Source organism: Scyliorhinus canicula, chromosome 9, assembly GCF_902713615.1.
Source record: "Scyliorhinus canicula chromosome 9, sScyCan1.1, whole genome shotgun sequence".
NCBI lineage: Eukaryota > Metazoa > Chordata > Chondrichthyes > Carcharhiniformes > Scyliorhinidae > Scyliorhinus > Scyliorhinus canicula.
Window position 1 is genome coordinate 14,059,282 of NC_052154.1, and position 22,183 is coordinate 14,081,464.

Consider the following 22,183-nt stretch of genomic DNA (forward strand, 5'->3'; position numbering starts at 1 on the left):
GCGTACTGCTTGGGCATGAACTAACAAAGTCACTGTGCTTTTTTAAAAATAAGGGGCAATTTAGCGTGGCCAATCCACCTAACCTGCACATCTTTGGGTTGTGGAGGTGAAACCCACGCAGACACGGGGAGAATGTGCAAACTCCACACGGACAGTGACCCAGGGCCGGGATCGAATCCAGGTCCTCAGCGTTGTAGGCAGCAATGCTAACCACTGCGCCACAAGCTGCCCTTCAAAGTCACTGTGCTAGTTGTGCACCAGGTTCAAGAGGCTGACCTGATGTAACACTACCATTGTGACACAGTGACAGCTCTGGTGTATCGCCAGTGCACAAGCTGAAAACAGTGTTAGTATACAACTAGTGACAAAGTGACGACATCAGTCCTGGTGTATCACCAGTGCACAGACTGAAAATAGCATTGGTGCACCAGCAGTGCACAAGCTGAGGACACCACAAGAGTAGTGCTGGTGTAATAGCAGCTGCCCCGGAGCTGATATGTGAATAATTCATTGTGCAACAATGGCAAGGAGCTGATGTATTAGAAGCAGTGACATAGAGTTCTTGAATTAGTGACACTGACGGAGACCCAGGGTGGAATCTTAGCAGAATTTGGCAAAGTGTCAGTCTGACACTGAAAACTGGGGAAAAATTCTCCCCTACCCGGTGGGGTGGGGGGTCCCGGCATAGCGGAGTGGCGCCAACCACTCCGGCGTTGGGCCTCCCCAAAGGTGCGGAATTCTCCGCACCTTTAGGGGCTAGGCCCGCGCCGGAGTGGCCTCTGCTCCGCCGGCTGGCGTCAAAATTGGTGCCAACGGCCTTTGGCGCCAAGCCGCCCGGCGTCGGGGCTGGCCGAAAGGCCTTCGCCGGTCGGCGTGAGTCCACCCATGCGCCGGAGCGTCAGCGGCTGCTGACGTCACCACCAGCGCATGCGCAGTGGAGGGAGTCTCTTCCGCCTCCGCCATGGTGGAGGCCGTGGTGGCGGTAGAAGAGAAAGAGTGCCCCCAATGCACTGGCCCGCCGGCCAATCGGTGGGCCCCGAATGCGGGCTAGGCCACCGTGGAGGCACCCCCGGGGTCCGATCACCCCGCGCCCCACCCCCAGGACTCCGAGGGCCCGCTCGCGCCGCCAATCCCGCCGGCACAGAGGTGGTTTAAACCACGTCGGCGGGAGAGGCCTGACAGCGGCGGGACTTCGGCCCATCGCGGGCCGGAGAATCGCCGCGGGGGGCATGCTGAGCGGCGGGGCGCGATTCCCGCTCACGCCGATTCCCGGCTGGCGGAGAAATCCGGCCACGGCGGGGGCCGGATTTACGCCGGCCCCAGACAATTCCTCGACCCTTCGGGGGGTCGGAGAATTCCTCCCCTGGTGTCCAACTCTCCAGTTACACATAATAGTTGTCCCTTAGAGAAAAAGAAACAAGTGGGTGGAGTTTATGCCATCACTCTGGAGGGACTGGCCTCTCAGAGTCTGTGTTTGGGTAGCACGGCAGCACAGTGGTTAATACAGTTGCTTCACATTCCAGGGTCCCGGTTCGATTCCCGACTTGGGTCATGTCTGTGCAGAGTCTGCACGTTTTCCCCGTGTGTGCCTGGGTTTCCTCTGGGTGCTCCGGTTTCCTCCCACAGTCCAAAGATGTACAGGTTAGGTGGATTGGCCATGCTAAATTGCCCTTAGTGTCCAAAAAAAAGGTTAGCTGGGGTTACTGGGTTAAGGGGAGATGTGGGCCTAAATAGGGTGCTCTTTCCAAGAGCCAGTGCAAACTCGATGGGCCGAATAGCCTCCTTCTGCACTGTAAATTCTATGAATACTGTGAAGAGTTGGCGACAGGTTCCACAGAGATTGGGGTGCCATGTTTAAAGGGCTTTAAAGGACTACAGTGCAGTCGGTAGTGCAACCTAACAGCGCCAGCCCCCACCACAGCGATATCAGGGGTCCTCCTCGCCTCCCCTCCACATTGACATTCCTCGCCAGAATTCCACCCCCCCGCCACCCCACCCACTAACCATCTTCGCCAGCATTAAACCACCCCAAACCCAACAATCCTCGCCAGCATAATCCCCTGACATTCATCGCTGGCATTCCATCCCCTTCATCAACACCGCGGGACTATTGCCTACACTTCCCCCACCCTCAGTGCCCGCGCACTCCCCCCCCCACCTCACTCGGGCCCACCCTAGCACAGCCCCTGGTACAGGTTGACACTTCAGGGTTGATGCCATGCCGGAGAGGCATGTCCCTCTCCTCCTGGGGGTTTTGCTTACCTCTGCATTCCTGGAGAAATCCCCTCGACTGCTTCTCGTCTGACCAAACCTGTTGGCGAGATATGGCTATTTAGTGAGGGGGGGGGAAAATCATGTGGCGGGAGAGGCGGGAGGGCATAAATAAGATTTAAATTGATGTAAATCTATTAAAGTAAGGTTCACGCCATGGGCGAGGAGCGGGGAAAATGGGGAAATGCGATCTCTCCAGCGAGAATGGCGTTGCCCAATTGTTGCGGGATTTTCTGCCTGTGCCACCAATCCCACGCATGGCTCATGCGGGCAAGTGCAGGAGTAACAGTTTGTCATTAGATCATTTAATAGAATGCACATTTCTGATTCGGGCACAGCATTACTGGAGATGGTGTTATGTTGCAAAGAGGATTTATAGATCAGAGTGAGTTTGGGACAGAAGGCAGCTGCTCTGCCTATCCAGGAAGCCCTGACGTGGCCCCAGAATATGGCAGAGTATCCGTGGAGCTGTCAAATAGCAGCGTGCTCCCACCCTAGACCGTGGTTTGGATGTGATCCTCTCCAGGACTCTTGCTGACCCGCGTTTGCGTCGCTCCTCTCTGTCTTTCTCACAACCGTGTCAGTTTACTCACATTGCTGCCAGATTCTGCTGTCATGGCCAAAGACTGATCTCACATCAGGGACTGGGTGTTTGTGAGCACAGCATCCTGCTGCAGAGTCAATACCTCTCTCCCGCCACCTCGAATTTCCTTTGCCTCCAAAAACACGAATTTGAAAAGTAACACCAGCAGATTTAATTCTTGAATTCAGTATATTCCTGCCCCAAAGTGCAGAGAAATACACAGAGCTGCTCACCGACGCCGAGTCTTCCCTTCTTCCTGCCACCTCCATGATTTTAAAACCCAGGCATGATTTCACCGAACCATTAACTTTTGACTTGCACTGTTTGAGAGGATGATGGGAGCAGATTCAATGGTAACTTTCAGAAAGGAAATTGGATGTGCAATTGAAAAGGAAACATTTGCAGTTCTTTGGGGAAAAAGTTGGTGGGGGGGGACATGAGTGAACCAGATGGGTTTTTGCAACAGTTGCGATAGCGTCGTGGTCACCATTACAGACCCTAGCTCTCAATTCCAGATTTTTATTAATTGAACTTAATTTCCACCGGCTGCCAAGGTAGGATATGAACCAGTATCCCCAGAGCATTAGCCTGGGATTACCGGACTTGTACCATTGCCTGTAGGCCACCATCTCGCCCCATGATGGGCTGAATGGCCTCCTTCTGTGCTGCTAGTGAACATCCATTTAAAGGGCCTCACTCACCTGTTGGGATTCTCCTGGCAGGTAGGATTGGATAATCTAGCAGAAGTCAAAAAGTCAGAAATGCCCCCCCCCCTCCCCCTCCCCCTTCCCCTTCCTCTCCGCCCATAAAAACCTATTGCAATTCTCCCAATGGCAGGATAACCTTTCTGCTAGCACGTGGTACAAACACCATTTGCATCTCACCAATACTCATTAAAGCAGTTTGCTGCCGGCATCCCATCAGGCTTTTCAATCTTACGCCACGCCAGCGAGGTGTCACATCGGCGCCAAACCCAATTGCCAACGAGCGGCGTTCACGAGGCAGTCCTCAGTTCGTCAGACTTCCGCGTGAGTGCAGCAACATTCTGCCACAGTACTGCGCTGCGCCTGATGTGCTGTGCTGTTCCTTACAGACCGGTTCCTCCCTTCCATCTCCATATCGAGCTGGTCTTCATGGATAGCGCCGTGCTGCCTGATTCATGGAGCCTTCTGTACCCACATCTCGGACCAGTACTGTGCCTGGGTTTGGGGAGTTCAGGGGTCTCCTTCCTCCTGGTGCCACAAACCAGTGTCTATCTGGACAGCACTGTGCTGCGGGTCTCAAGCAAGCATCAGAACAAAGTACCGAAATTTGACCGGGGGTAGGGTGCGAGGTGAAGCCTGGGATTGGCGGGGATGTGGCCTAATAAAGGCAAGGGAGGGAGCGTGATCGGAGGTCTGCGCAAGGTGGGGTTAGGGCGAGGGCTCACAATAGTGAGCCGAGGCGCAAGGACATGGATGAGGATGACTAACAATGGAAGGCACAGGGAAGGCCGAGGGGGAGGGAAGAAGGAAACCAACAAGGCTACATGAAGGGGTTGAAGGGATGCCACATCATTCACTGAAAGGAGACACACAAAGACTCCAAAGGGTAGAGATCCAAGTCAGGCATGGGCACCTCGCATGTAATGAGTCCAGGAGGGAGGGTGGTTGAATAAAAGAAGAGACTCCTGCTTGAGGTTGCCAGCCTTTTGACTCTGGGTTGCTAACATCCCGTGTGGTCTGGTTAAGACAGGTGGGCTGGAGAGAGTAATATGAGTGCGTTGGACTGGTAGTTAAATATGGCGGTGGGACCTTTAAACCCGGCAGCTGACGGTGGGTGGACAAATCAGCTGGCGGCTCACCAGGACATTTGGAGGGGAACTCACCCGTACATAATTTAATGAGGTGCCAAGCACTGAGTCAGGTGTGAGATCCCGCCATTCAGGTCGGTGGGACAGGTGCCTGAAGAAAACTGAAGAATTCCACCCAACATTTCTTTGAACACGGAGCCTCATCTTTGGAACCCACTGCACCTTGCCATCGGCACCTGTTTGAGAGAGGCATTCTCAATATCAGTGTTCCCTTTATGGCAAGATTCTCACCATTGTGATTCCACTTACAGATCAACAGCGCAGACCTTCCCGTTAATATTAAAAGCATTTACTTCCACATGAAGATCTTTCTTTTTGTGAACCCATTTATTTATTTTTTTCTGCTGTTGAAATCATCAGGACTACAGATGGGCAACAATCAGCTCCCAAATCCTGAGGGATACAATTTGTCACTATCCATTCAACCAGAAGTGGCCTATTCGCTGTGATTTAAACTACGCTCGTTCATTTCTATTGGGTTTGCAAACACTTCTAAGTCAGATCTCCCAGGGATGTCATTATCAGTCGATTAAAGCAAAAATAGCCGAGGAAATGGACAGAAATAGTTCATTGCAAATTTCTTTTGTATCCTGAAAGTCAGTGCTGACGGTGAGAGTTGCTGCTTAAAGACGTCAAAGCAATGGTTGCCACATTTGACAAATCTCGCAGTCAGAACACGATGTTCACAAAATGTTTTTTGCTGATTTTCTTTCAAAAGAAAATCGAGACAGTGATCAACCCCGATTCTCCGTCCCGCCAGCCCAGTTTTCCAGCGCGGCGCGCCCCCACCGACAGCGGGATTCTCCGTTCCCACAGACAGCCAATGGGGTTACCCATTGTGGGCCACCTCATGGCGTCGGGAAACCCGCTGGGTGTGGGTGTGCTGCCAGCGGAGTGTAGGATCCCGGTGATGGAGAATCACGCCGCTGTTCTAGGAATGGAGATTGCCAATAACACTCCAATGTTTTCCCGGACTGTTGTATCAATTCTACCCTTTCCCCGAACTGCTGATTCCTCCTCCATCCCACCCTCCAGTACCACACTGGAAGAGGTACAACACTGGTCATGCCAGGCTAGATGAAGTGTTCAGGCCCTGCAGTGGAGCTTAAACCCATTGACCTTCTGACTCAGAGATGAGAGCGCTCCCAAATGATAAGGCTGACAGCTAATAAGGAGTGATGTGTGCTGAGGTCAGCCAACCTCAGGCCAGGATTGCACTAGGCCTCTGCTTCGCATAGGCATCACTGAGCAGAAGGTAGACTTACGCTCAGCACCTTTCTGAAACTCAGGGGGCTGGATTTTGTCCGCAGGATCCATCTGGTCTTACGACCAGAAAGTCGGCAGCGCCCCTACACCGATCCTCCGCCCGGTGGAGGTCTAGCAGCTGTGCAGCGTAAAGCCCCCGGGCCACGGCGGAGGGCGTGCTGTGCAACATGGCGCAGGACACATGCGGACCCAGCCTGCCAAAAAACTGCCCACCTGTAAGCCCCCCCTCGCCACCCTGGACCACACCCCCACCAGCGTTTTTTCAGGGGACGGAGCATCGCAGAATAGGCGCACCCCTGATTCCAGCGTAAACGTGGATTCTCCGGCCAATCGCTGAACGCAATTTTGACGTCGCCGATTGGAGAATCCCGCACAGAATGCCCCAAATGTTTAACAGCCAAAGAAGCACTTTTGAAAAGTAGTCACTCTTGGTCATTAGGGAATGGGGAAAGAATTGCACCCACAAACAGCAATGTGATAATGAGCAGATCATTTGTGTATAGTGATGGAGGAATATATAGCGGCTGAGGAATACAAGTTAGCTCCAGCTCCTCCACACAATAGTGTCAAGGGATCTTTTATGTCCACCCGAGAGGTAAAAGAGGGCTTCAATTTAATTTATCATCTGAATAATAACAGCGACTGGTAGTGCAGCCCTCCCTCATTACTGAGACCAGGGAGTGTCGGCCTGGGCTATATACTCAAATCCCCGGAGTGGGTCTTGAATCTACAATCTACTGGCTCAGAGATAAAAGTGCTGGCTCTCCGCTCATCCAGGGCTGACATAACCAAGTGAGCAATGGGGAGGCTTCACATTTATAGTTCAGCAGAATCAGGGGCTTTCCAACGCTCCTGCAATTTGTCACCAGCAAGTTTGCACACATACGGTGCACTGTATATGCAATAAAGGCTTAGCAGCTGGGGAGACACACAAGCCACAGGGTGTTATGTAAACACTCCGTCAGCAAAGTGCCTAACCTGTGAGTGGTGTGTACACATTGAGCATTCTCTGTGAATTAACTGCTCGAAAACCCTTTTTTACAAAAATAGTAGAGTGCCCTGAGTTACAACGGTGAGAAAGGGAAAGAACAAGAGTAGGGGAGGAGGGGGAGGAGAAGTGGTGGGGAAATGGGGCAGTGATGAGAATTCATTCTGACTTCCCCCTTCTCCCTTTTTGCAAGCAGCTGTGTGCAGCTCCCGAAATAGAGGCAACATAATATAATCTTTATTATTGTCACAAGTAGGCTTACATTAACACTGCAGTTAAGTTACTAAGAAACGCCCCTAGTCGCCACATTCCGGCGCCTGTTTGGGTACACAGAGGGAGAATTCAGAATGCCCAATTCACCTAACAAGCACGTCTTTCAGGACTTGCGGGAGGAAACCGGAGCACCCAGAGGAAACCGACACAAACATGGGGAGAAACTGCACAGTGACCCAAGCCGGGAATCGAACCCGGAACGTTGGCACTGTGAAGCAACAGTGCTAACCAATGTGTTACCGTGCCAACCTGGTCTATAGCTTTAACAGGCTCCTGAAGGCTAAAAGCCAGAATTAAGGCAGAGCGAAATTTAACTTAAAGACTCCCAATTGGCATCGTTTGGGGACTTTTTTTTTTGCAATGTCCACAGGCTGTGATGCTAAATTATATCAACAGTGAGAGTGGGAACAGATTTTATTTTGCTTTAACCAAGCGGCTGCCATGGGGAGGAAAAGGAGAGAATCTGATGTAATTACGTGGGAGACTGAATCATGTCACATTGCTGAATTGTTCTTAACCCTTTGAGGAGACACACAAGAAAACAAATAGCAACCCCCTTCCAAGTGTAGACTAGAACTTGTTCCCTCCAGGGCAACATTAACCTACACGATAGGAAGTCAATTATCTCAACGTCAAATCCCTCTTCGATTACCCGAATGAGATAATGTGCTCTTACCTCCTCTTCAGTCCTGAAAGTGACATTGTAATACAGGTACGTGAACACTACTTAAATATCCGCACAGCCAAAGGGAAGCGAGTGGACATGATTTCCTCACGAGTGGTTTGTGATTGTCAGAAAGAACCGATTATTCAAACACGGTCACAATTCTTTCAATAGCCAAGTGCACTTAAAGGTACTCCTTTTCTTCTAATACGTACTCCATTCAGAGAGGACCATGGGCACTCTGAGGCTGTGGAGACGCTACCTGTCCATCTTTGGGTCCAGCCAGTCAGTTCAAAACTGCATGTTTGTGAACAGGAATTTAGCACCAACCATCTGGGGCTGGATTCTCCTATTTTGAGGCTATGTCCGCAGGATCCGTGGGGTTTTACGTGGGAAAAATTGGCACCGTCCCAGCACCAATCCTCCGACCGGTGAGGGGCGAGCATCCGTGCCACGTAAAATGCACGGCACCCACAAAATAAACGGCCGGAGAATTGCAGGGTCCGTGACCGCGCATGCGCACGGCGACAACCTGCATACAAGGCGGTGCCGGCCGTGTGTGGACCCGACCGGCCGGCTAGTGGCCCCCTGGACAGCCCCACACCATCCCCTGGCCACACCCCCACCAGTACCCCCAGCCCTCGCCGAAGTCCCCTGCCAGCAGCAAGGCTCCCGCCTGACTGTGGCGGTGCTGGACAAAGTCCGCAGCCGCCACGCCAGGTTCCCGATCACTGAGACCACACATCAACCACGCAGTGGGGAACGCAGCCCATCGGGGACGGAGCAGTGGGGGAGGGCCTTCAGGTGACTTCCTGAGGCCATGCCAACAGCGTGCAGCGAGTGGCGCGATGATGCAGTTTTGAAGGGTGTGGTGCCATCGCAACCTCCGTAAAACAGCTGCCGCCCCCGATTCGGTCGTAAAATTGGATTCTCCGCCCAGTCACCGATTGGTGATCCAATCACCGATCACAAAATTGGCATCGGGGAACGTAAAATCCTGCCCCTGATTTTTTTGTGACCCCAATTTGCTACCTTACGTGTGGACGTCCAGCATTAGTCAAGGACCCTGAACTTTTCAGTCAACTTTCACCATCAATCAAACATCAGGGGTCAAAACAGGATGCCACACAATCAGGGTAGTGGTCTTTGACTTCATTCTGCAGTAATACTAATAACCTTTTATTGTCACAAGTATGAAGTTACTGTGAAAAGCCCTGTGTCGCCACATTCCAGCGCCTATTCGGGTAAGCTGATATGGGAATTGAACCCGCGCTGCTGGCCTTGTTCTGCATCACAAACCAGTTGTCTAGCCCACTGAGCTAAACCAGCCCACATACAGTACCAGCCCAGCCCAGTAAAGACTCGTATAGCAACTTTCTGAACTTAGGGTGGCCCAAAATGCCTTAAACCAATTAAATGTTTAAGAAATTGAGCCACCATTGGAAGGTAGGGAAATGCAGCAGCTATCGTATGCACAGCAAGATCCCATAAACAGCAAGGTAGTAATTATGATGTTTTTTTCGTCTGGTTGTGCGAGCACAGAATATTTACGCAGCCTACTGAGGTAAAGAAAACATTACTGGAGCATCTCTTACTGCAGTATAAGGACGCGATCTAACCAAAAATTATCAGAGTCCTACCTGGATGGGATTCGAGGGGTTGTTCCACGACTCCGCTATCTAACTGCACTCTGTTGCTATTTTGGGCACCGGAGGCTGCACTTTAGCGTCATTTCCTGCAATGAGGAGCTCCGGTGCGGACAAAACGCCAGCTTGGCACCTAAACTCACTCAACTGTGCAAGACTCGTCCCGCCCATTGTGAACGCAATCTTGCCAGATCTGGTTAGATCTCCCGAGGTGTTATGGCCATTGGGAATCCTGGGGTAGGCCTCTCCCGGGATCAATTCCGGTGGGTGGCACTCGGTAAATTGTACCCTACATCTTACCCTGAGTGGTGTACAAGAGAGAGCAAGTCCATGAGGCATTGCATCTCTTCATGTCATGATGTATACCATGATTCATTGGCATATCGCATAGCTAGAATCAACTTCTTATTCTACAGTAATGACCAGATTATCTTTTTCCCAGTAATATTGATTGGTAAGCATTGGCCAGGGTCCCAGGCTAAATTCACAAACTCATCTTCAAAATAATGCGATGGGGGCGGGATTCGTCAATAATGGGGCTATGTCCCCACGCTGGCGTGAAAAGCGACGCCAACTACTCCGGCGTCAACGATCCCCGATAATGGGGAATGCTCCCCTTCCTAGGGGGCTAGGTTGGTGCCGGAGTGGTCCACGCAGCTCCAGCCGGCGCGGAACGGCCCGTGTGATTCCGCGCATATGCGGAACGGCCGGCGTATTTCTGCGCATGCGCGCTACGGCCGGTGTATTTCCGCGCATGCCCGGGGTTCCCTTCTCTGCGCCTGGCCCCCGGGCAATATGGCGGAGCCCTACAGGGGCCCGCCGCAGAGTAAAATAGGCCCCCATGGTAGGCCCTGATCGCAGGGCAGGCCACCATGGGGGCCACCTCCGGGCTCGGATCCCCTCCCCCGCCCCCCCTCTAGGATGGCCCCCGCATACTCACCTTCGAGGTTCTGCCATGTGGGACCTGAGTAACCCACGCTGGCGGGACTCGGCCAAACCCGTCGGCCACTCGGCCCATCGGGGCCCGGAGAATCGCCGGGATGGGGGGGGGGGACTGCTGTCAACAGGCCCTGACCAGTGCGGTGGGAACCCCGAGAATCGGGGCCGTAGAATGGGGAAGCCGGCGCGGGGCGGTGGGGCGTGATTCCCGCGTCCACCCCGGGGATTATCCGACCAGGCGCCGAGTCGGAGATTCCCGGCCGTGATCTTTCAGGCCTACCTGAGAGTGTTGATGAGTGTCCGATTTATAGAACAGTACAGCACAGAACAGGCCCTTCGGCCCTCGATGTTGTGCCGAGCAATGATCACCCTACTTAAACCCACGTAACCCGTATACCCGTAACCCAACAATCCCCCCCATTAACCTTACACTACGGGCAATTTAGCATGGCCAATCCACCTAACCCGCACATCTTTGGACTGTGGGAGGAAACCGGAGCACCCGGAGGAAACCCACGCACACACGGGGAGGACGTGCAGACTCCACACAGACAGTGACCCAGCCGGGAATTGAACCTGGGACCCTGGAGCTGTGAAGCATTGATGCTAACCACCATGCTACCGTGAGGCCCCCAAAGATTTAATATGTCATCTGAAAACAACAGAGGTAGCAATGCAACATTCCCTCAGCAACAGCTTCATGTTTTATGCTTTGGCTTTTGGGAGTGGAACATGAACACACAACCTTCTGAGACAGGTTGGGGGCATCAGGTGACACATACAGACAAACCGCACTTACCTTTCCAACCTGGTGTGTTCAAAGCCTTTGGCTGGGTTGGCACGAGACACAAACAGCTTCTCCTCACCACGCCCCTGGGTGGAGAGGTCGGAGGGCGATACGGGCCACGGCCACTCTGGCACAAAGAAACTTGCTACAGAATGGCAAAAACCGGGGCTTCTGAGATCAATTTACCTGCACACCTGCCATTTCAGAACAGAAAGTCTCATTTGGCGCAGGAGGGGGCGGGGATAAAAAAAAAGCAGGAATATAAAATGCATGGCAAAGGCAGTAAGAATTGACAACGGGTGGAGGTTGCGGAAGGGGTGTTAATAATGTTCAGTGTGACACAAAGAAGAAACAACTTGCCTGTGCTTGAGTGAATTATATCAGTATCTTGCAGTATTTCACTGCTTCCAAGGTGGTAATTTCATTTGTACAATTATAATGGACGAGTGTTATATTCAAAATCAAGATGGCGACGGTCATGACCTTATGCGATGTCATTAACATAACTCACAGGTTATCAAATGATGGGGTGATGGGGAGAAGGCAAGAGAATGGGGATGAGGAACATTTGGAAGAGTTGATGGGCCGAATGGCCTAACTCTGCTCCTGTATCTTATGGTCTTCAGACATAGAATTATGTAGGCCAGAATTTTACATCATGGGGTCAAATGCCCGGCTTCCCCAAATGAGCACAAAATTGTGCAATATAATATCGGCAGGTCTTACAATGTCATCATGACAACGCCAAATATCACAGTCTGTTGGTGTGCATGGGAGTCAAGAATGAACATTTCAATTAAGCTTACTAAAGCTCCAATCGACCGGGATTTTCCGTGCGTTTTTACACCTGGTGCATGGGCCAATTGGCAAAGCGGCGTTCAAATTTTTGCATCTTTCTCAATTCCGGGATCTACCCGGCTCGCCATGCCTAGCGACTTCTAACGTGAACAAAGAACAAAGAAAAGTACAGCACAGGAACAGGCCCTTCGGCCTTCCAAGCCTGTGCCGAGCATGGAACCTGGGCACCTTTGCAGTGAATGGATGGCACCCAGGACATTAGCAAAAATTAGGGTTCTGCGACGTCTCAGATTGCGACGTCTTGGGTGATCACGTTAGATGGCAGGGACACTGTCAGGCTGGTGGTGCAAGGCTGGCATTTTCCCATGACTGGAAGCGGGCCCAGGGGTGCCCTGTGTTTGTGAGGTGGGGTGCAGAGGGGGCCAAAGAACCCCCTTGTAGGTGAGTTGGAGCTTTGGAGAGGTTCGGGTGTTGCGTTTGGGGGTTGAGAGATTGGGACATCATTTAAAAATGGTGTCCTGATCCCTTCCAGCACTGCGGAGTTTCAGCGAGTGGAGATCCTCAGTACAGGAAATGGGGTTAAGTGCGGAATTCCCCGCTGAGGCTCCGAATTGCAGCCCTGATAGACAGCATGGTGTTCATTGGCACAATGAGTGCTGGGAAACACCCGGCTGAACGCGCTCGTCATTTTCCAATTTGGCTACATCACTTCAGAGGGCATTAAAAGTCAAACATAGTATGGTCTTAATTTTAATAATAATAATCTTTATTGTCACAAGTAGGCTTACATTAACACTGCAATGAAGTTACTGTGAAAAGCCCCCAGTCGCCACATTCCAGCACCTGTTCGGGTACATGGAGAGAGAATTCAGAATGTCCAATTCACCCAACAGCACGTCTTTGGGACTTGTGGGAGGAAACCGGAGCACACGGAGGAAACCCACTTCAGGTCACATATAGGGGGCGCGATTCTCCGCAAATGCGGAGAGTCGTAAAGGCTGCCGTGAAACTGGCCGTGTTTCACGGCAGCCTCCGCGCCCCTTCCCGGGACCCGATTCTCCCCCCCCGGTCGGGGCTAGCAGCGTGGCCCCGTGAAGAACGGCATCGCGGGCTTAGCGACCGTCGCTAAGCCCGCGCGGCAAGCGTCACGGCAGCTGATGCGCACGATGACATCAGCCGTGCATGCGCAGGTTGGACGGCTCCAACTCGCGCATGCGCGGATGACATCATCGCACATATGTGTCAAACCCACGCATGCGCGGGCCGTCATGCCCCTCAGCCGCCCTGCGGACTGATCCTGCAGGGCGGCGGAGGAACAAAGAGTGCGCGGGTATCGGACCCGCTGCGGCCGTGCCAATCGGTGCCATGGTTGTCCGGGACGGCGCTTTGTGGCCGTTTTCATGAACGGTGAGAGCAGGTGTGTTTGCGTTCGTGAAAACGGCCGTAAAGGCCTGGGAACTCAGCCCATCGGCAAGGGGAGAATCGCTGTTCGCTGTAAAAAATGGCGAGCAGCGATTCATGTCGTGGGGCGGCCGTGGGGGGGGGGGGGGGGAGGAGAATAGCGGGAGGTCGGGAAAAATGTCAGGAATGCCCTCCCGCTATTCTCCGACCCGTCGCGGGCAGCGGAGAATCGCGCCCAGGGTTTCCAGCACTCCAGGATTGACCTGGAGTCTCCAGGAACTGAAGATCAATCTCCAGGACACTGCTGCTTGCAATCCTGGAGGAACATGAATGAAATGAAATGAAAATCACTTATTGTCATGAGTAGGCTTCAATGAAGTTACTGTGAAAAGCCCCTAGTCGCCACATTCCGGCGCCTGTCCGGGGAGGCTGGTACGGGAATCGAACCGTGCTGCTGGCTTGTTTGGTCTGCTTTAAAAGCCAGCGATTTAGCTGAGTGAGCTAAACCAGCCCCTCATGAAGATGTTAAAAAAAACTTTGTCATTTTATTCCTGTGTCATGAAACCTCATTTCTTGGTGTAATTCCACACAGGTTTGTAGAAGAACAACACATCAGTACGTTACATAATGTGTTTGTCATTTTATTTTAACATTTCTCTTTACCATAAAATTATTGAAATCGGGGGAAAAACGGCTGTCTGACTGATAGTCAAGCATCATCTAGTTGGGTAATGAGTATTTTTGCTTTCTACCTGGTGTCGTAAGAAAGTACGTCACATGGATGGATGTGTCGGCCGACTAATGGCTGGCGTTGGGGGACAAGTCATGTGACAAAACCGTCAGAAATACATTTAATCACTGTTGGCAACCGGAGTCACATACAGGCTAAAAGAATGATAGGTTTCCTTTCCTGAAAGACATTAGTGAACCACTTGGGTTTTTACAACAACCCAGAAGCTCTTGTGGTCATCTCCTTCCGTGGTACAAGTCCACAATTCAATTCGTGGCTTGCCATGGTGGAATTATAAACACACTGGCGCTGGGTGGCTCGTTCAGTAACGTAATCAATCTTTGTGCTATCGTCTTTAATGTCCTTGTTTTCAAAAGAAAGCATAGCGTTCTGATTTGGATGGTGTGTTAATTATGCAATGTACTGCTGTGTCGTTCTTCTACAGACCTGTGTGGAATTACACCAAGAAATGAGGTTTCATGACATAGGAATAGTAATTAATCATAATCCATAAAGGACAACAGGTAATTATCTCCATTAGAGACAGACAGATAGTTGTTACATATTATATATATATATTATATAGTTTGAGGGGCACCACACTCCAAGCTTGGGGCAAAGCAAGGAGGCAGACCGCCATGAACTACCTCAATTATAATAGAGTAATAACCTTTATTAGTGTCACAAGTAGGTTTACATTAACACTGCAATGAAGTTACTGTGAAAAGCCCCTAGTCGCCACACTCTAGGGCCTGTTCGGGTTCACAGAGGGAGAATTCAGAATGTCCAAATTATCTAACAGGATGTCTTTCGGGACTTGTGGGAGGAAACCAGAGCACCCGGAGGAAACCCACGCAGACACTGGGAGAAGGTGCAGACTCCTCACAGACAGCGATCCAAGCCGGGAATCGAACCTGGGACCCTGGTGCTGTGAAGCAACAGTGCTAACCACTGCGCTACCATGCCGCCCATATTGGTACAAGGATTGAAGCCGCACCACACCATCACAATCTAGCCGCCTGTCCAGCTGAGTTAATTAACCCCTAGTTATGGGAATGCTCACGGTATTAATCGTGTAAACAGTGCATGGTTATTAAGGTTACTCGTCTACACTTGAATGAATATGCTGCCTTGTATGTCATGTTAGAGTTTAAAAAAAGATAGATCAGTCATTGTAACTAAGGAGATGGGAAAATAACTTTGCAAGAGCCAAGTTTAGCTGCTCTTGTAAGAATTATTTAAAATGCGACCATTAGAAGATTGCACTTTCAGTTCTGGAATTATTCCAATCCATCCCCGACAACAGGGATGGCAGCTAAGGATGTTAAGCGTAGAACTTTACGAATCAAGTTTCCACTATAGATGTGACACACAATTTGCTTCAAAACTCACCATTAAATTTACAATCACTAGGATCTTGCGGGAGGTAACTCAGCCCATCTGCCTGTACTAGCTCTTTGGAAGAACAGTGAGTCACACGCCCTGTCCTTTGCCCGAACCCCTCAATGTCTCCTTTTCAAGTTTATGACGAAAGTTGAAAACCGCTGTTGAATTTGCTCCCACCACCCTCCCAAGCAGTGCTGTTCAGATCATAGCAAGTCACTACGTGAAGATAATTGTCCTCATCTCCGGCATCACCTCACTGCCCCCCCCCCCCCCCCCCCCCCCCCCCCCCACCCTAGACCCCCCAAGCAACCTGGTTCTTTTGCCAATTATAAATCAGACATGCTTAAAGTGCCCCTTGAGAGGGAATTAAATCCTTTCCAACATAGCAGGATCTCTGTTCCAATTCATTCTTCTCACCAATTGTGAGCTGGAATCAGGTGTAGTTTCCAGAATATTTGTGCCACCCTTTTCACCCAGCGCTGCATTCCCCGTTCAGGCTACCGGGTAGGAAGAAGAACAATATTCTCTACCCTCTGCACAGTAACGTGTATTCGCCCCCTTGCCTCGGAAGACCACACTTGCTCTGCCGGTGCAGCCTTTCCATTTCTAAAGTTACCCCACTCTGTGGCCTCCCTCAGTGAGATCGCCTGTTCATCCTGAGTTATGGGGAGTTTTGTACAATGGACTCCCAAGGTTGGAAAGGAACATAATGAAACCCATTTGCTAGCTTGAATCTTTATGCAATGAAGCTATTTTATTACAAATGCTGTACTCCAAACCTCTTCTAATAACAGACTCATCCCCTGAAGCTCCATTATAGTCACTAGTGGGTCTGAAACCTTGGAAAAGATGGGCCCCTAATGAGAAAAAAGCACTTTCCTGGTCCCTGTGAGGCTGTAATAATCATAGCTGACTATACTGCTTTAAATAAAAATGCATTCCTGCATTCCTGACTGTTTGGAACTATATGCACACACACACACACACAAACACAAGACTGGTTCCCATTTATTTAAACTATCAGTTCAAAGAACCTACGGTATCAATAAGAGAAGCAGTAATGTATCAAGCTGCTGAATCGGTGAAAGAGTCAAATTGTCACAATTTTTAAAGTGTCCTCACAGCACAAGCACTGTCTTGCTCTGAGATTAATCTGACGTGATAATCGTTGAATCATAGAATTTACAGTGTAGAAGGAGGCCATTCGGCCCATCAAGTCTGCACCGGCCCTTGGACAGAGCACCCAGCCCAAGCCCACACCTCCACCCTATCCCCGTAACCCAGTAACCCCACCCAACCTTTTTGGACACCAAGGCCAATTTAGCATGGCCAATCCACCTAACCTGGACTGTGGGAGGAAACCGGAGCACCCGCAGGAAACCCACGCAGACACGGGGAGAACGTGCAGACGCCACACAGCCAGTGGCCCAAGCCGGGAATCAAACCTGGGATCCTGGAGCTGTGAAGCAACTGTGCTAACCACTATGCTACCATAATGTCACTATAGAATAACAGTCATCCGTGTCCGAGCAGAGGACTGCGTGTGTTATCGTTCAACATGAAAGAATTGGCGCGCGGTCGACAACTGCACAATCTAGATGGATTGTCAATTTTTACCCAATGGCACGGTAAGCCCCGGCGGCTATAGAGTGTCATCATGTGCTTCATATCTGTTTGCTGTTCTGCTGTTGAGGACTTGAAGCCACACGTTTTAATAGAGGTTCACCCTCCAGCTCCAATCAGATCAGCGTAGCAGGTTTTAATTGGGATGGTCTTGGAGGAAACAGTGGAGCCTCAACCAGTCCGCCTCCCTGGTAAGCAAGAGCCAGTAACAATGGGAAGGTGCTACTCAGCAGAGACCTTGAGTTCAAGAACAACTCTATCCTGTCTCACATAAGGCTATAAAGGTGCCACTTGGAGGAGAGGAATTGATTTTAGACTCCTTGTTTTGTCCCATGGACAGTGTCACTCGGAAGCATTGGGAAGAATTTTGGATGTGAAAATGAAATGAAAATTGCTTATTGTCACGAGTAGGCTTCAATGAAGTTACTGTGAAAAGCCCCTAGTCGCCACATTCCGGTGCCTGTTCGGGGAGGGCTGGTACAGGAATTGAACCTGCTGCCGGCCTGCTTGGTCTGCTTTAAAAGCCAGCGTTTTAGCCCAGTGTGCTAAACCAGGGTATAAATGCCAGGGTGGGGGGGGGGGGGGGGCGTGAATCCCGCCCCGCCGCCGGCTGCCGTATTCTCCAGCGCCGGTTTTCGGGCGGGGGCGGGCACCATGCCACTCCGGTCGGGGACCGTTGGCAGCGGCCCCCCCAGACAATTCTCCAGGCCCCGATGGGCCAAGCCGTCGCCCATTTTTGGCCAGTCCCGCCAGCGTGGATTGGACATGGTCCCACACGGCGGGACCTGGCAGGTAAGATGGCTGGTCCGGTCCTCGGGGGGGTGAAGGGGCATCCGACCCTGGGGGTGGGGACCCCCACGGTGGCCTGGCCCGCGGTCGGGGCCCACCGATCTGCGGGCGGGCCTGTGCCATGGGGGCACTTCTTCCTTCCGCGCTGGCCCCTGTAGAGCTCTGCCATGGCCGGCGCGGAGGAGACACCCCCCTGCCCATGCGCAGAACCACGCCACGCTGCGCTAACTCGCGCAGTCCCTTCGGGCACCAACCCCTTTTTGCCTAGCCACCGGAAGTGCGGAGAATTCCACTACCTCCGGTCGGCCCAACGCCGGAGTGGTGCGCGCCGTTTTTTACGGCGGTGTCGGGTCCTAATGAAGCCATAAAATTCTGCCTGAAGTGTCAAATCGTCTCTCTCACACACAGAGAGCGGCACGGTGGCACAATGGTCGCCAACCTGCTGCTCACAGCGCCAGGGACTGGGTTCAATTCTGGACTTGGGTCACTGTGTGAAGTTTGCACTTTCTCCCCGTGTCTGCATGGGTTTCCTCCAGGTGCTCCGGCTTCATCCCTCAATCCAAAGATGTGCAGGGTAGGTGACATTAATCATGCTAAATTGCACCTTAGTGTCCAAAGATGTGAGGGTTAGGTAGAATGGCCGTGATCAATGAGTGGGGTTATGGGGATAGTGGGGGGGGAGTGGGCCTGTGTAGAGTGCTCTTTCGGAGGGTCGGTGCAGACTAGGGCCGAATGGCCTCCTTCTGCACTGTAGGGGTTCTATAAATGATGCTGACTGACTCGCTGTGTGTTTCTAAAAATAAATGTGAAATTATTGAAAAGATGGTTGAGAAATGATTTGTGTATTTTTTTTCTTTAAAAAAAATAAATTTAGAGTTCCCAATTATATCTTTTTTTCCAATTAAGGGGCAATTTAGCGTGGCCAATCCATCTACCCTGCACATCTTTCTGGGTTATGGGGGTAAGTTCCCCGCAGACACGGGGAGAATGTGCAAACTCCACACAATGGAGTGACCCGGGGCCAGGAGAAATTAAGTCTTTCTCCCCAGTCCGCACTTTCAAAAATACTTCCCGAAAAGCTACCCCCTTGACTTTTTAAACACTTCCCTGTTCTAGCTCAGGTTCTCTTTGTGTCTTCGGGCATTTCAGTACTTGAAAAGGACAATAGAAGTACAACTTGCTCTGTGTTTGAACCAACCAGAGGCACTCCATAGCTTTATCTGTGAATTGAGATGATATAACTTTAGGCGTCAGATTGTATAGTTTGCAAATGAAGTCTTTTATGGCTCTAACGCTGCGGAAAGCTAGCTGAAGAGTTCCCATCTGTATCATTTTAATGCCAATGTCAATGCATTTGGAATTATCAGGTTAATGTTACGCCACTAACTCCTTGAACTAATCTTGTTCATGGGCAGAGGTGCCCAATGTCAATGTGTCACAGAGCCTTGCTTCAAATCTCCAAGGGACACTCAGCATCTCATATAATTTCAAGGCAAGCTTCTGAAGAATGTAAAGTCAAAAAATTAGGAGCGGCTTTTTGCTGTGTAGTCATGTCCACTGGGGACGAACGGAAAGACTGCTCACATTCATCTCACTGGTGACCCGGAACAGCCCTTCAGAGAGACGCTGAACTGAAAGCCACCCATCTGTGACACGTTTCCAAACTGAAATTGTTATCCAGATGCAAAGGGCTACACGGGATAGTGGCTGCAGTTTGCCAATTAGACATCCTTACGATTGTAGCTGAACCCACAGGCAGCGTGCCAGTATGGGAACAGAGGTTGGGACATCAGATAGGATACCGTATCTTTGAATTATCCAGTTGAATCATCCAAATAAACAGTACCACCTCTAGTGCAGCTGGAGTTATACCTGTGCAAATGACAGGGCGCTTCCAGCAGTAGAGGCACCCCCTAGTCACGAAATGGCTGGCATATCCTTCCAAACAAGCTACGATACAATGCAAAATGCACTGTTCCTCAACAATGGAAGATGTAGGGCAGCACGGTGGCCTAGTGGTTAGCACAACCGCCTCACGGCGCTGAGGTCCCAGGTTCGATCCCGGCTCTGGGTCACTGTCTGTGTGGAGTTTGCACATTCTCCCCGTGTTTGCGTGGGTTTCACCCCCACAACCCAAAAATGTGCAGAGTAGGTGGATTGGACACGCTAAATTGCCCCTTAATTGGAAAAAATAATTGGGTAATCTAAATTTAAAAAAAACAAAACAATGGAAGATGTTAAACATTTACGTCACATTTTCCGTGCAGCTTGAAAGACAGGTTATAAATGCTGTTTTTTCATTTTATAATTTCCCACAATTGCCATTCCAATGCATACTGTTGCACCTCAGTACAGGCAGTCCTCGACTTTATGATGTTCAAGTTACGATGAACAGCACGTAACCGTTTATAAATTGACACGCCATTTCGATTTTACGACGTTCGCCCTGACTTTACGATGCAACACCAATACATTCATATGTGCGCATTGACGTTCTGCACTGTCCACCTCAATGAATCGACTCGAGCTGTCTTCATTAGATTGGAAACAAGTGTTGTATTCTGTGCAATTGTTTTGGCACAACTCACAATTTTGATGAATTTATGCGCTTATGTTGTGTTTAATATGTACTCAGACTCGCAGAGGTTCAATGTTAAACAGGTAACTAACAGTGATCGAATGGCTTCGTTATATCCCCCACACTAAACGAGGATCTTGTGCTAAGGCGTGCAGACATCAACAGTCATCTCAGCCACTTGACAGGGCAAGAGTTGAGAGCACTTTACACCACCAGGCACCCCATGAGTGATTTTCAGCCTTGGTTTAGGAACCAATCCCTCATTTGTGCCATTGTCCGTGTGGGAAAATCAGATCCGAACTTTGACGGTTCGACTAACTGCATACTTTTCAGGAACCAGTTGTATCTTAAGTACAACTGCCTGTATATTTCGTACGGAGTTTCGCAGTTTAGGTTTCCTGACAGAAACTTCAAACATAATTGCATTCCTTCATCACCAATAACTGACTGAAGCCACATTGTCAATGTTACGTTTAATTAAATGTGCTGTGAATGGTGTGTCTGGCTTAATATTAGTTCAAACCTTGCAATGTCTCACAATCCCTTTATTTGCAAAAAATGCGAAAAGCTACTTACCTGACCTGAGATGAAGATGTAATCCAATGGAACAGTTGGAATCTAATTTTCAGTTGTGCAATCGGTTATTTCAATCAATTTTCTTTTCGGGTTCAATTTAAGCTGGATAACTCCCGGGTAGTTAGTATTTACTGTGGGTTTTCCACTTTTTTGCAGTTTTGTTTCAAAAGGCAGCTAAGTAAATCTTGATTTACAATGACACCTTTATCATAGTAAGTCATTCCAAGGTGCTTCACAGGAATGTTATCAAGCAAAATCTGACCAGGCCGCATTAGGAAATATTTGGACAGATAATCAGAAGCTTGGTTTAAGCAACATCTTGAAGGAAGAGAGAGATGTGAAGAGGCTTACAGAGGGAATTCCAGAGACAAGATCTTCAGCAGCTGAAGGAACGGCCATGAATGGAGGAGTGATTCAAATCTCAGATGCGCAGGAAGCCAGAATTGGAGGAATGCAGTGACATAAGAACATAAGAACTAGGAGCAGGAGTAGACCATCTGGCCCTTCGAGCCTGCTCCGCCATGCAATGAGATCATGGCTGATCTTTTGTGGACTCAGCTCCACTTTCCCGCCCGAACACCATAACCCTTTATTCCTTTATTCTTCAAAAAACGATCTATCTTTATCATGAAAACATTCAATGAAGGAGCCTCAACTGCTTCACTGGGCAGGGAATTCCATAGATTCACAACCCTTTGGGTGAAGACGTTCCTTCTGATATCGGGGAGCTATGGTACCAGAGGAGGTTATAGGAGGGATGAGGCCAGGGGGAGTTCTGAAAGCGAGGGGGAAGAATTGTAAAATTGAGGCATTGCCACCCATTTGTCAAGGTAGCTCAGGAAGCACAGAAAAGGGACCCAATGGACACTCAGCTTTGATTCCAGGACAGATTTGGGATACTCTTCAGCCTTATTCATTCAGAAGCTGAATTCTATTCCCATGAGGCCTCCCACTTTCCACACAGTTTAAAATTGACCAAACTCACCACAGGCCAACTCAAATATTTGGGTCACAAAGGTTAACTGAATGGTGC

At 50.3% G+C, this 22,183-nt stretch overlaps 1 protein-coding gene across 4 annotated transcripts in view; it reads left to right on the top strand.

The window, feature by feature from the left end:
- Positions 1–22,183, top strand: part of mafa (v-maf avian musculoaponeurotic fibrosarcoma oncogene homolog a (paralog a)) — a 393,941-nt gene that overhangs the window by 293,913 nt on the left and 77,845 nt on the right. The window lies entirely within an intron of this gene.